Source organism: Lepidochelys kempii, chromosome 5, assembly GCF_965140265.1.
Source record: "Lepidochelys kempii isolate rLepKem1 chromosome 5, rLepKem1.hap2, whole genome shotgun sequence".
Taxonomy (NCBI): Eukaryota; Metazoa; Chordata; order Testudines; family Cheloniidae; genus Lepidochelys; species Lepidochelys kempii.
This window is the reverse complement of record NC_133260.1, coordinates 131,922,978-131,937,239: the sequence shown is the minus strand read 5'-3', so window position 1 is coordinate 131,937,239 and position 14,262 is coordinate 131,922,978. Positions and strand designations below refer to the sequence as shown.

The window sequence follows — 14,262 nt, the reverse complement described above, 5'->3', positions numbered from 1 at the left end:
TGCTCAAGTTTGATCAGTTCTTCTGACATGTGTGCTCTCCCACCTCTAGTTAATGGGGAGGGATAGCTCAGTGGTTTGAGCATTGGCCTGCTAAACCCAGGGTTGTGAGTTCAATCCTTGAGGGGGCCATTTAGGGATCTGGGGCAAAAAAAATTTGGGGATCGTGCCTGCTTTGAGCAGGCGGTTGGACTAGATGACCTCCTGAGGTCCCTTCCAACCCTGATATTCTATGATTCTAGTTGGATTTCTCATCTGGTGATCAGTTCAGGATCTTAAGGCGTCTGACATATGTACCAGGAAGGCTGAGAACGACGGCCACAGCTTCCTTATTCTTCCGAGTACTCTCTCTTCACCTGTCTGGACTTGTTTCAGCTTCACTTACTTCTCTGGTCCCTTAACACTCAGAACACTTCCTCATCCCTTCAGTGATGTGTCAGCCTCACTCCTTTGAAGCCACCGATGACTCAGTCCTGATTTAATATTGCTGGGACATGGTATATCCGCCCCACCCCCACCCCCAGACAGCAGTAACAGAAGGGAGAAAATGCAGGGAGTGCAGTTTATACAGCCTCCAGTTCCTCATTATGGGGCTGATGCTTTTCCATGAGGTCACGCTCTGTATGTGCCTGAAATCCTGAAAGTCCCTGAGACTTTCTTCTCTCATTCGAATGTAGAGAGGTTCCCTACACTCTCTGAAAGCTCTGTTTTCCATCCCCGTCGTTAGCTAACTGGAGTGCATTAATGCGTTTTCTGTTTAAAGAAGGGACACTGTGCAGTATGAACACGGTGTAAAGGCCATGTTACTGAGCGTGCCCCCGTCTGTCCCACTTCCTCCCCTACTGGTTCTTGTTGCTGAAACAGGCAAAGTAAGACTGATCCAGGGGCAGAGTGCTAGCCTGAGACTCTGGAAACCCAGCGTCAGGTTTTGTTTCACCAGACACGCCCAGGCAGGCTCTCCGGGCACCAGTTCCCCATCTGCAAAGTGGGGATAATGACACTTCCCTACCACACAGGGAGTGCTGTGAAGAGGAATAGATTGTGAGGCACTCAGGTACTACAGTAAAGGGGCCTCGTACATACTGTACTTCAACAGACAGAAGAAAGGAGATTAGCTCTAATGAGCACACTTTGATTGGCTGCCTTACGTCCAGGTGTCAAGTCGATAGTATCCCTTCAGGCCATCAAATCAGCACTCATAACTTACTCATTTTACTCTTGGGTTGGAAGTCGGAAGGAGGAAAATGAAGACTGGCTTTTACACCAGGCATTTATTTTTTGAGCCCAAATGGGAGGGAGAGGTGTCTTGGAGGAGGGAGAGCGGGCATGAGTCCCCCAACGTGGCACAATTAAGGGAAAAACATGGACGGGAAAGTCGGCATGTCCCTAAACCTGTGCATCAGCCCCAAAAACCCCCTGCAAAGTTTTCTTCAGTGTAGTCGCTTTGACAACGGGCAGAAGGAAGAGCTGCGGCTCTGCTCACAGCGGTACCTGGTGTGGTGTGTGTGTTGATAAACTTCCTTTTGCTCCTCCTCGTCTATGATGTGTGCAGCTGTGTTGCAAGAAGCACACATCCCTCTCTGAAGGCACTGATAGTGACAGACACTGCTTGCCGTGTACATCGGGAGCGGTGGGGTGAATTAGTGATCAGCTTCAGTGATTGAGTCATCCTTCCCCCTCTGCCATGGGAGGCTTGTAAGAGTAGCCAGGGAATCCTCCTTAACGCTCACAGGCCCTGACTGAATGGACAGGAACTGTCAGGAACTGGAAAGGGACAAAACTTAATGGGAGCTATGGGGCGCCGGTGTTCATGCTGCAGCAGGAGAAGGAAACAGTTGAAAGTGTTTTCATAACTTCACTGCAGGAAGGCTGACTTGATCATGGTGATAACATTCTGCACTGATAGGACGCTGCACAGGTTCCAACGGGAGAGACAGTCCAGATGGTAGCGCGCTGGGCTGGGAATCAGGAGGTCTGGATTGTATTTTCTGCTTGGCCACTAACCTGCAAAAGTCTCAGATTGCTGAACAAATGTCAGGCCTGGTCTACACTTAAAAAGTTTTGCCGTCTTAGCTACATCAGTTAGAAAAAATCACACCCCTAACTGACACCTCCCCTGGGAAAAGCCCTAGTGTAGACACAGCTATACTGGCAAAAGCAGCTGTAGCTTATTCTGTTTGGGGAACCAGAATAAGCTATACCAGGAAGAGAGTTCTTTTGCTGGTATAAGCTGTATCTACTCTAACGGGGTTTCCTGGGATAGCTATGCTGGCAAACCCTAGTGTAGACAAGGGTTTGATTACAATGATATAAATCATATAACTGATCTAGGCACCTGAAAGTGTGTGCAAAGTAGAAACAACTCACCCTGGGTGAAACTAACTGAATTACAGAATTTAACAATTCTTTGGTTTCTTTAACATTTTTTCTTCTGGCAGCTCAGCATAGACACGTGGTCCTGTGCTCCCATGTAATGACTCAAGGATGTGTGTAAGTCATGTAAGACAACACAATGGATATTCCCTTCGGATCGTCCAATAGAGGCTCTGATTGTGTGTGTGAGCATATATATGTTGTGGCAGAGCTCTGACCTTGTCCCCGTGGGTCCCGCGCTTCCAGGCAGTTTATGCTAGCTTCAGAGGCTCACTGCAACCCTCCATGTAGCCCGTCTCTCTCTAGGGCCAGGGATACAGTCTACTGAGCCCTTTTCATCATAAGCCAGCAATGGAGGTTGGTGAGAGAATTCCCACAGTCTTTGTTGCTCCTACAGCCTCATGCCAAAACAGTTTAGCCTCCTGTCCTGACAGGGGCCTGTTTTCCCCTTCCAGGAGGTCTTTCTGTAGTGGTGGGTTGGGGGGAACGCAGGCCCACCCTCTACTCCGGGTTCCGGCCCAGGGATCCTAATGGTAGCAGCTGTTGGCAGCCAACCTTTCACTGCCAGAGTTGCTACATTTCCCTGGGCCACTTCCCCACAGCTCTCCTGCTTCTCCCTTCTTCACCCTTACTTTAGGGCTCCCTTACTAATGACTTGAGGGTGTCTTCATTAACCAGCCCTTCAGCTGCATTTCCACTCCTCTCTGCCTGACTGGAGTGAGCCCTTTTATATTATCAGAGGGGCCTTAATTAGAGTCAGGTGGTCACATTAGCTTAATGGCCTCACCTGACTCTTTGCAGGTTAATTGCAGTCAGGTGTTCTCATTAGCCTGGAGCAGCCCCTGCTCTGGTCAGTCAGGGAACAGAAAATTGTTAATCCAGTGGCCAGTATACCTGCCTTCTGCTACTCTGCTCACACCCCAGGCCCTCCGGACATTTTCATCTGGCCCCTGCCCCGTGGACCCGACCTACCCCCCCCCCACCCCTTCACCGTGAGCCAGCTACGTGAGCTGCAGCCGGTCCAGTTCCAGACCGTGCCAAGGAAACTTCTATACCTGCTCGTGCTCCCCACCCTTCACATCCTCATCCTCGCGTCCTGCCCAGACACAAAGTGGCGGGACCTCCTGCCACCTCTAGAGGGCGAGGAGCCCCAGTGGGCCAACCTCTATTCCACCCTGGTCCCGAGGCCCGCCGGGGATATCAGTTGGCGGCTCCTTCACGGGGCCGTTAGCACGGGCATGTAATTGGCGCGGTGCACCCCAATCCCGGACACCTGCCCCTTTTGCAGCGTGAGGGAAACCCTGGCGCATGTATACCTGGAGTGTGCCAGGTTGCAGCCCCTATTCCGGCTCCTCGCGAATATTTTGTTAAGATTTTGGTTGCACTTTTCCCCTCACCCCCTTATTTATGCACTCCCTGTCCGTGACCCCACTAAGTCACGGGACCTCCTGGTCAACCTCCTCCTGGCCCTGGCTAAAGTGGCCATCTATAAAATCAGGGTAAGGAGGTTGGCCCATGGAGTCTCCTGTGACTGTGGGGCCTATTTCCGATCCTCCGTCCGTTCACGCCTCCGTGCAGAGTTCCTCTGGGCAGCGTCCACTGACTCCTTTGACGCCTTCGAGGAGCAGTGGGCGCTGTACAGGGTCCTCTGCTCGGTGTCCCCGTCCGGTTCTCTGCGTTTCACCCTTTGACCGCACTCCTGTCCCTGTTGTTCATTAGTTGTCCCCCATAATTATTTGGTTTTCCAGGTCCTGTGGACCCCCCTCTTAGGCTGGGGGGGGGGAAATCCTTTATCAGTGGATCCCAATAAGGCTACTCTGCTGTACCCAACTGGCCTGGGTCTATCACAACGTATAGAACTATACATAATGTTGTCTTGTATTAAATGGTTAAATTAACTAGGAACACTGTTAATCTTATCGTGAACTCGGCCTTTTATACTGATGAGACGTTAGCAGAGTGTTGTCCATTTCGATATTTCTGTGTGGTTTCTCTGGGACTGCCCACCCCCAAGCACAGCGGAGGCAGTTGTAACCTACAGAGACAGCTCTGACTGCATTCTTGGAGGCAGGCAGAAGGTCACTCTTAATGGGCGATCTCAGCTCTGGAACTTGCCATCTGGTAGTTTGCATAGGCCAATGCCCACCCTCTTCCATGTGCCATGCAAAACCCATGTTTTCCCTTTCCTTTCAGCGACAGAGGTTTGGGCCTCGACAGAGGATGGGCTTGGGGAACAGAATACATGCATAGCTTTACTGGTGTTGGGGAGGAATTGATTGAGAAGGACAACATGATGCTGAGTTTGAAAAGCTTTGGTAGGATTTAAACATATTTAGTGTGTAGAGAAAAGCCAAGGATGCAACTGGTGCCTGTTTTTCTGTGTGGACTGGCACAGAGCTCAGTTGTGAGGGGCCATGCTGCCTGCATCTATTATATGCTATATATTCTATCTGCTGCAAAGAAAACTAGCTCCCCTTGTTATTCAGATCCTTCTGGATAGTAGCAGATGATAAGAAACAAATCAAAGAGTGTTGCTTCTTGGGCTGATTTTTCTTTTGTTCTTGGCAACATCATAAAACGAGTTGTGTAATGAGCGATCAAGAACAATGCCATTTGTAAACATGCAAAATTCCAGAGCATTGACCCAGCGAGTTATCTCGTGTAGGTGTAATTATTTGTAAAATAAACCAGGCCTCGGTTGTGAAATATTTGCTCTGGTGATTTTCTTGAAAAGGAAGGGTGTAGAGCTAGATTTGCTTGACCTTTCACAGTCATCCCTTTAGCGCTCTCAGTGGGTGGAGGAAATGTGGAGATGTTCTTTCTATCACTGTGAGCAGGAGAGGAAACCAAACTGATAACCCTCCCCCACCCCACCCCGCTAGGAATGTCAGGAGAGTGGAAGACTTTACACAGTGCAGGGCAGAGCATCACGGGGCTGACTGGGTGCAAAAGCCGCATCAGCTACTGACTGTGCAAGTAGGGCTGCTGCCCTTGTTCCGGTATTGGACATTCCGTGTGCATTACACGCAGACATTCAGGAATGCAGCGTCTCTACTCTGGGGGTGAGGGGGAAAGTGCAACCTACTCTGTAAGCCTGTGTGCTAGGGTTGCCACCTTTCTAATTGCTGATAACCAGACCCCTAAGGCCCCACCCCCACTCTGCCTCTTCCCACAGACTCTGCCCCTTCTCCACCTTTTCTGCCCAAGGCCCCGCCCCCATCGCTTGCTGCTATCCCCCCATTACTCTCTGAATCCTATCCACCTCTTGCCTCCCCCACCAGCTGGGCTCCCTCTGCTCTGGGGCCGGGACAGGACCTGCTGTTGCCTGACAAGGAGCCTGCCTGCAGGTAGAAGGCGGCCCCAGTTGAGCAGGGACTGGTGCGGATTAATGACCTGATGCCTCCCCCTACCCTGCAGTAACCAGGCTTTTGGTGTCCAGTCAGTACATCTGATCAGACACTACCAGGTCCCGCTTTCAACAGGACTTTCCGGTTGAAAACTGAGCACCTGGCAACCCTAAATGGCACCCGGATACAGAAGCCACCGGCAACCCTACTGTGTGCTGCGGAGGGTTTGTGGAAGTTGTGTGTATGTGCGTAGGGGTCCCCTCCTAAAGGTCACAGAGTGGCCAGGGAGCTGCTTCACAGTCAGGACAGCAGTAACCACCTTGGTTGCTGACCCCTTTCTTGAGAGGGTACGGTTGGGGTATATGCCACATAATAGCAGATTTACAAGGGCTGCTCCTCACCCTCCCATTCTGCCGCTGCACCACCTCTGCACACACAGGGAATACGGATCACCGCACTGTGGAAATTCACCAGCTCTGCTGCTTTTGGCACTCCCAGAGGAATCTCCTTATAGGGTCTCTAGGATTTTGTCCAGAATATCTGAAGAGGAAATATAGTATTTAGAAAAGATAGTTAGTGCCCCATATATTCCATGATTTACAGCTATGAAACTTATCACAGAATCCACTGTAGGTGCAGAATTATCCTTCCAGAACCTAAGTTCAGATTTCTTTTTTAAAACTATGTTTCCAGCCCTTTTGATTGTGAAGACAACCTTAGCAACATGAACCAAGCATAAACATGGTGACGTCTGCCTGAGTCTGCATACAGACGGAATCAATAGAGCTGCGCAGTGTGAACTACTCCCATTCACCTTAATGAAGTGCTGTCTTTGAAAAGGAACAATTACCATTTCAATGGCATGTCAGGGAGGATTGTTTTATCAGAGACATTGAGCTAATATGTTGTTTATCCCACAGTTGCAAATTACCTCCCACACTGACCAAGGTGCTAGCAGCCCAAGCAGCTTCCTAACTGGCTGCCACAACCTCTGAGTCTGTCCTAGTAATTCTACAGAGCAGAAAACACAACTCTGCAGCACGTTGATCATGAGGCATTCTAGGGCATTGTAAAATAAAGAGAATGAAGTATCCCGTTCCACAGCACAGGGGATGATGGACTGACTATATCATATGATTTCACATTTAATTAAGTGAAAACCCTCCATTTTTCTAAATGTACCTAAGGCCAAACTGGGAGTAATTAAATCCCTAGGTGACTGGCTGGCAGCTAATGAGACTGATAGAGAGTTCTCAAGGCTCAGCTGAGGTGGTTCCTAGACCCTGGGAGTTCCCACCAGAGCAGGAGGCCTGGAAGTTTTGCTCTGAGAGTCTGGGAATTCCCAGAGAGTGGTAGGAAGCCCAGCGTGCCAGGAACTGCATGCTGCCCTAGAGAAGAGCTGCAATTGATAGGTTTCAGAGTAGCAGCCGTGTTTGTCTGTATCCACAAAAAGAACAGGAGTACTTGTGGCACCTTAGAGACTAACGAATTTATTAGCGCATAAGCTTTCATGGACTACAGCCCACTTCATCAGATGCATAGAATGGAACATATAGTAAGAAGATATATATATACACACACACACACACACACACACACACACAGAAGTTGGAAGTTGCCATACAAACTAAGAGGCTAATTAATTAAGATGAGCTATTATCAGCAGGAGAAAAAAAAACTTTTGTAGTGATAATCAAGATGGCCCATTTAGACAGTTGACAAGAAGGTGTGACGATACTTAACATGGGAAAATAGATTTAATATGTGTAATGACCCAGCCACTCCCAGAGATTTTAAACACTGCATCACATTCACAAACTATCAGATTTCTATTTGGATTAGACCAGGAGTAGGTAACCTATGGCACACGTGCCAAAGGCGGCACATGAGCTGATTTTCAGTGGCTCTCACACTGCCTGGGTCCTTAACACCGGTCCAGGGGCTCCGCTGCTGGCCTAGGGTACTGGCCGCCGGCCCCCTGCCAGCTGGGGTTCCGTCTGCCGGCCCTGCTCAGCCTGCTGCCGGCCCCGGATCCCGGCCACCGGTCCGGGGGACTCTGCTGCCGGCCTGGGGTCCTGGCCCCTGGTCCAGGGGCTCTGCATTTTAATTTAATTTTAAATGAAGTTTCTTAAACATTTTAAAAATCTTATTTACTTTACATACAACAATAGTTTAGTTCTATATTATAGACTTATAGAAAGAGACCATCTAAAAAGGTTAAAATGTATGACTGGCACACGAAACCTTAAATTAGAATGAATAAATGAAGACTCGGCACACCACTTCTGAAAGGTTGCCGACCCCTGGATTAGACCATTATATTTGCTGAGAGAAGTCTGTGTAATCCAAGGGCTTGATTTAAAAAGTTAAAATGTCTGCAAAACTGTAATAAACTTCATTCCAAGTGTCTGATATATAGGTGTCCTCCAGGAACAGCGATGGAATGCTGGGCCATATGGGCTATTTCTGCCGATCCTTCTCGCTGATGTCAGCAGTTCTATTGTATTGCATAGGCTGCCTGTTAGAAAGTCATAAATGCTCGTCAGTTATCTATATTTCCCAGACACACAGCACTACAATATTTATAATGTGTAGACTCCTGTATAGACTCCTCCTACAGGTAACGTAACACAGGTCATTTTCAGAAGATACCTATTGTCAGGGATGCCAAGTTCCCTACTTATAATACTAGGGAGATTTCCACTAGGCCCAGTGTTCATATATGACCTCCTGAGGTCTCTCCCAACCATAATATTCTATGATTCTATGATTGAGCTGTTAGGTTTGAATTATAACAATGTACCAATTTTTTTGCAGTTTTGCAAACACACCGTTTAATTCTGTTTCTTCATGCCTAACTAATGCTGAATGAAGATTGAGCTCACCCTCAGTGTAGGGGATCTCCCCAAAGTCTGCAGTGTTATCAACCCTTGTGATATTATCATGCAGTCGCAGTGTTTCACTTTGGGGCTGATTTCTCTGGAAGCTTCAAATTGAAACACTGTGATTGCATGAGGATAGGCTGTTGGCCTCGCTCAACACCCAACCTGGAGTACTAGTGGGCTGCTTTTCATCTGGTCTCTACCCTTTGACCCGTTGGGCTCTGGTGGCCCTACCAGGGTCTTTGCCTTTCCAACCCATCCAGGCGCAGTCCCCAGGAAAGGATGGGGTGAGTGAGCAAGCGAGCGAAAGTATGCGCCAGGTTTATTGTTACCATATTTGAATATTCAAAAAAGAGGACACTCCATGGGGGAAGGTATTTGCTCGCGCCCCACCCCGCCCCAAATCCACCCCTTCCCCACCCCCATTCCAACCCCGTCCCCCTCCCTGCCCCATTGGACCCCACCTGCTGCTGATGGCTCCCTCGCCGCTCTCCTCTTCACGCCCCCCCCCCCCCCCCCGCTCGGCTACTCTTCCCTCCTGCCGCAGGTCCCTCTGGCTCCTCGGATCAGAGACAGCTGAGGGGTCTCCACCTGCTGCACCCACCACAAGTGCGAGCTCCGTGGCTCCCATTGGCTGGGAAAAGTGCCAATGGGAGCTGCCAGAGCCATGGAGCGGGGCTTGCAGGCGCCAGCAGCTCGCAGGGAGCCCTCCGCCTCCCCTGGGACCCGACCCTAAGAGCCAGAGGGACCTGCTGGGGGGCGAGGTGGGGAGTCCCTGCGGTGCTTACCTGGGGCGGCTCCCGGGAGCCATCCGGCAGGTCCCTCTGGCTTCTGGTCAGGTTGGCCGAGGGCTCTCTGCCCGCTGCCAGTGCCTGCATGCCCCGCCCCCACAGCTCTGATTTGGCAGGAGGGAGCCGGTGCAGCATGCGGAGACCCCCTCTGCCTCTGTGCCTAGGGGCCGCCCACACTGCAGGCTCCTGCCGGCGGGCGGGTGCCAGGAGCTGCCCCAGGGAGCACCGCCAGCCCCGGGACTTTGGTGCGCGCGGTGAGGTGAGCGGTCCCCGATATTGGGACAAAGGGCGTCCCGACTGATGTGGCAAAATCCCGGACGTTTTTAGATATTTAAAAATTCCTCCTGGATGGCGATTTAAGAATCAAAAAGCCGGACGTGTCTGGGAAAATACGGACGTATGGTAACCCTAGCCAGGTTCTGATCCCTTTAGTCACACCTAGGAGCAGTTCACTCTGTAAGTAGCCCTACTGATGACAGTAGTACCACTCACAAGATCAAGGGTATTGAGATTGGGCCCTACGAAAGCAAAATGTTCTCTTTGACATTCTGCGCTCAATGAACTCATAGAGAGCATTGTCTATGAGGCCCAAAGCTGTAAACCCAATGTCCAGATCACTTGTTCATATCAGTGGGAGCTCAACACAGAGGGCTGGCAGGAGTCAGGACTGAGGGCACGGTTGAACAGATGCCAATATCTAAAGAGTTTCTAAAAAGAACGTTGAAACATTCTTGCATTAGATATCTTTGTTTTATCTCTGGTAATGATCTACTAGATCACTCAGCCCCTGATTCAGCAGTCCATTCCTATTCAGAAAATCACCTGGACTTCATTAAGACTTAAGTACATGTTTTGCTGAATGAGGATGGACATAAGAACAGATGGGCCTAAGAGCTGGCTTGAGGAAAAATTATGTAATAATTCAGAGCTGCGGTAACTTCCAAAAGCTTATGGAAACCCAGAAAATTGAACACCATGGTAAATGGACAGGATGTTTATTCAAATGCTCTTGAACTGTAGTATTCTATGTAGCTATTGTCTTTGTAGTCTAGTGATTCAAGGCTATCAGTGAAGAACTATGGTGAAGCCTAAAATATTTCACATTTTATCAAGCCCCTAGCTATAGAGTTCACAAGGTTTAATCTATTTCACTGCATATGGCAATTTGGATATGCAGTCCCTCCTCTTTTGATCAGCATGAGAGAGAAGCTTTTAAAACAAAACTAAATAACACACTTTTGACAAGATGAACACACGCGCACACACACAGACTTATAGGCTTATACACATTTTTTACATTTGACCTATTTTTGAAAATCCTGCACCAGTCTGGTCCCCTAGTGCCACTTACAGCAGCCTCATGGCTGCTCTAAGTCAGTGGCCCTTAAAGCTTTTACCTTCAGGCCCTACCTTCATCAAAGCACCTGAGCTCAAGCTCCATTTTCCTATTTGCTAGAGGCAATATTCATACATATATATATGTGTGTGTGTGTGTGTTTAATACCAACCACTAGTGAAACCGAAGAATGCTTTACATAAACAGGCAAAGAAAAAACTATTGTAAGACAATAAAGTTTGCAAAGCCATGCACTGAAAAGTCAGGAAACGCCAGAATTAGAGTTGCCCATTTCTCATCGTCGTCATCTATTTGGTCCCAAATGTCTCAGTAATATCTATTATGGGACCAACTTCCATTGGTGAGCGAGACAAGTTTTTGAGCTAGCCAAAAATAAAAAAGTTGAAAAGATTCTAAATTTTTTCTTATTAAAGTATGATCTGACATCAGCTGTTTGAGCTAGGAGAGAGTGTGACGCTCCGCCCCCTTTTTGACATGACTGTATTCGGCAGGGAACTCAGGCAGGCTGTGGGACTGGGATTATAGAAACTGTAATTCCCTCAATGGAACACACAGCAACATTCTCCAAAAAAAGGCCTGTACATCAACAGGAAAAAATTACATGTGCTAAGAAAACCAGCAAGTCCAATGGAGTAAAGGTCTACAAATTTTGCTGTATTTTTCAACATTCTGCAATTTCTATGCTTTCATCTGGAAACAAAATGAAGTTTCTGCTTTCCCTGGTGAAGGTGTAGCTATCTCCAATGTGCTGGTGAGGCACAGAGAGACTTAACACAGCATTATTGTTGTTTATTCCATTTCATGTAATTTGGCCTTTCAGTGACAAGAGGGCCACCTCATCATGCTGGATGGCAGTAACATTGAAATCACCAAATCCAACATGAAAACAAGTCCCGACTAACTCGGGTCTAGGAACCACCTCAGCTGAGCTTTGGCATGCATTGTATGCCTCAGGACCGGCTGTGCCCATGCAATGATTCCATCCAGCCCCCAGATGCACACAGAGGATGCCATTATGGAGAATAAAAAGGGATCCTCTGCACAGCTTGACCTCACAACCCCATACGGCATGTAAGTGTAGAATTGCAGGCCTTACTAAAATGTCACAGCACACCACTGCTTTCCCAGAAATACTGTAAATATGAGTAGGAGTGTGTATCTGGAGAGCTTGACATTTAAAGGACCTCTTGAGCAGATATGGTACAAGAGACCCCGTCTGTTCATACACTTCTGAAGTACATCAATAGGAAGTATAGCGTGCCAGATTAGACAGTTGATTGTATTTCACCTTTTAAAAGTTGCCCATTCTCAGATCTTTCATGTCCAGGCATGCACCTGGCATGGCATTCAAATAATGGGAGAGTGTGTGAATGTTATGGCTCAACATTTGAAAGAATAGATCCTGTTTAGCTAAATGGAACAGTGGTTTCCCACTCTTTCAGAAATACCTGTACAAGCTTTTAGATTTACACTCCCTGCTGTGTAAAAAGGTTTGGGATAGGCCAGGGGCATGGGTGCTGTTCTGGGTCTCCAGAGTCTGGGTTCAATTCTCTGCTCACCCATAGACTTCTTGTGTGTGTGTGACGTCCCAGGTCTTTCAGCATCCTGCATCCTGGCCTCCACCCAAAGTCTGCTGAAACCTGGGGGCGGAAAAACTAGTAGGAGGACAGCCTCAACCAAGGCCCCACCCAGGGGAGCCCGGATTGGAGGATGGCCCAGGCTCCACTGATTGCTCCAGCCATGCCCCTGAAGCCAGAAGGAGGCACGGGAAGTTGGCTGAGCAACAAGGTTGTTTCCTGTTGTGGCTGCATTGGACTCTACTTGTGCGGCCTCCTGCACCCACCCCTGTTCCTAATTCCTGCTCTGCTCCTGTTCCCACTGTGCTCCTGCTCCGTGCTTGATCCTGGCCTCTCCTCCAGCTCCTGCCCTTACCAGTCCTGTTTCCAACTCTGGCCTCTGACTTTGGCTTGACCCCAGGGTCTGGTAACTGGCAGTTGATTCTTATGCTGACCCTCAGCTTTGTTCCCCAACCTAGATGTCTGCTTTGCCCACTAGACCTGACTCCTGCTCTGTCTACTAGGCTACCAACATCCCAGTCCACAATAGTGTGACCCTGGGCAAGTCACTTTGCCTCTCTGTGCTTCAGTTTCCCCTCTGTACAATGGTGATAACAGCAGTTTCCTCCCTTGAAGGGGTGCTGTGAAGATAAATATGTTAAGGATTGTGAGGTGGTCAGGTAATGGTTGTTTTAGGATTGTTGAAGAGAGAGATTTTAGATTGCACCCTTTGCAGATTGGCACACAATCACATTTCATTAACAAAGAAGCAAGAACATGTCCATTTTTAGCAGCTGAATATTAGCATAAGAACATCTTCAAAACTAGGCTGTTTAAAATGAATAAGGAAGTAAATTTGCAGAGATGAGTTAATGTTCCTGTATAGCTGTACAACAGCTCTGTCTCATAGGAGACAACAGAGCCTGAACGCCTGCAGTTCCCTTTGACTTCAGCTGAAGCTGTGAGTGCTTCGCACCTGTGAAAACCAGGGCCACGCTGAATGAACACTTGCTATCATCATATCCTTCTACTCTGGAAGACTAGAACCACCAGTAGAACCAAAGCGGTCAGGTTCTCAGCTCCAGTCCGGATGGCCCTTTGCCACGATTGGAGCTTGGTTGTCATCGTTTCTTGCATTAATTTGCTTTTTCCTACAAAAGACAAAGTGTTGGAAGCTTCAGACATTGCTGCAAGGGCTTTTCCTTTCTGAGGGTGATCCTCCAATATGGCTAATGTCGTTGCCGCTTTCATTGTCTCAAAAATGTGTCCCCTAGTAGCAATAAAGATGTTAGGCTGAAAACTAGAAATAGTTGACCCATACACGAGTATAAGCATTTACAACAGTTGTTACCCTTACCTATTAAATATAGATAATAACTCAAGGGACACGAGACTAGACAGACATATCAATCTTCGATAAGGCAAATGGACATCTCAAATTACAATTCAGCCACATAGGAGGGAGGTCTAGCCAAAGTGGCCCTTTTGAGATGCTCCCCAACACTGGAGATGAACTAAAGGGGAGAGTTGCTGCAGGTACCCTCCTCCTACCCAGCCATATGGAGCTGATACCCCACTAGCTCCTTGAGGAGCAGCCCTGGTTGGCCTCATGTCTCCCTGGGAGGCACAGACCAGCCAGCCAAAGAGGTAGTAGCTGGGAACAGATTATGGGTAGATGCAATAAACAAATACTGATCCTGCTCCCATTGAAGACCACGGCAAAACACCTATTAACCTAGGTCTGATTCTGCTGAAATCAATAGCAAAACTCTCACTGACCTAACTGTGCTGACATTAAAGTCCCCTGGACTTCTGTGGTGCAGGATCAAGCCCTAAATACCCAGAAGTAGAAGCCTCAGTCTAGCTCTGCGTATACACTGACCCCAGCCTGCAGGAGGCAGGAGAGAAGTCCCTGCACCTTGTTCCTGTGAGCAAACCTTTTACTAGTGCTTTAGTTCT

At 48.5% G+C, this 14,262-nt stretch overlaps 1 protein-coding gene across 8 annotated transcripts in view; it reads left to right on the top strand.

Annotated features, from left to right (window-relative positions):
• NRG1 (neuregulin 1) overlaps nucleotides 1–14,262 on the top strand; it is a 707,377-nt gene that overhangs the window by 240,355 nt on the left and 452,760 nt on the right. The gene's annotated exons all lie outside the window — the stretch shown is intronic.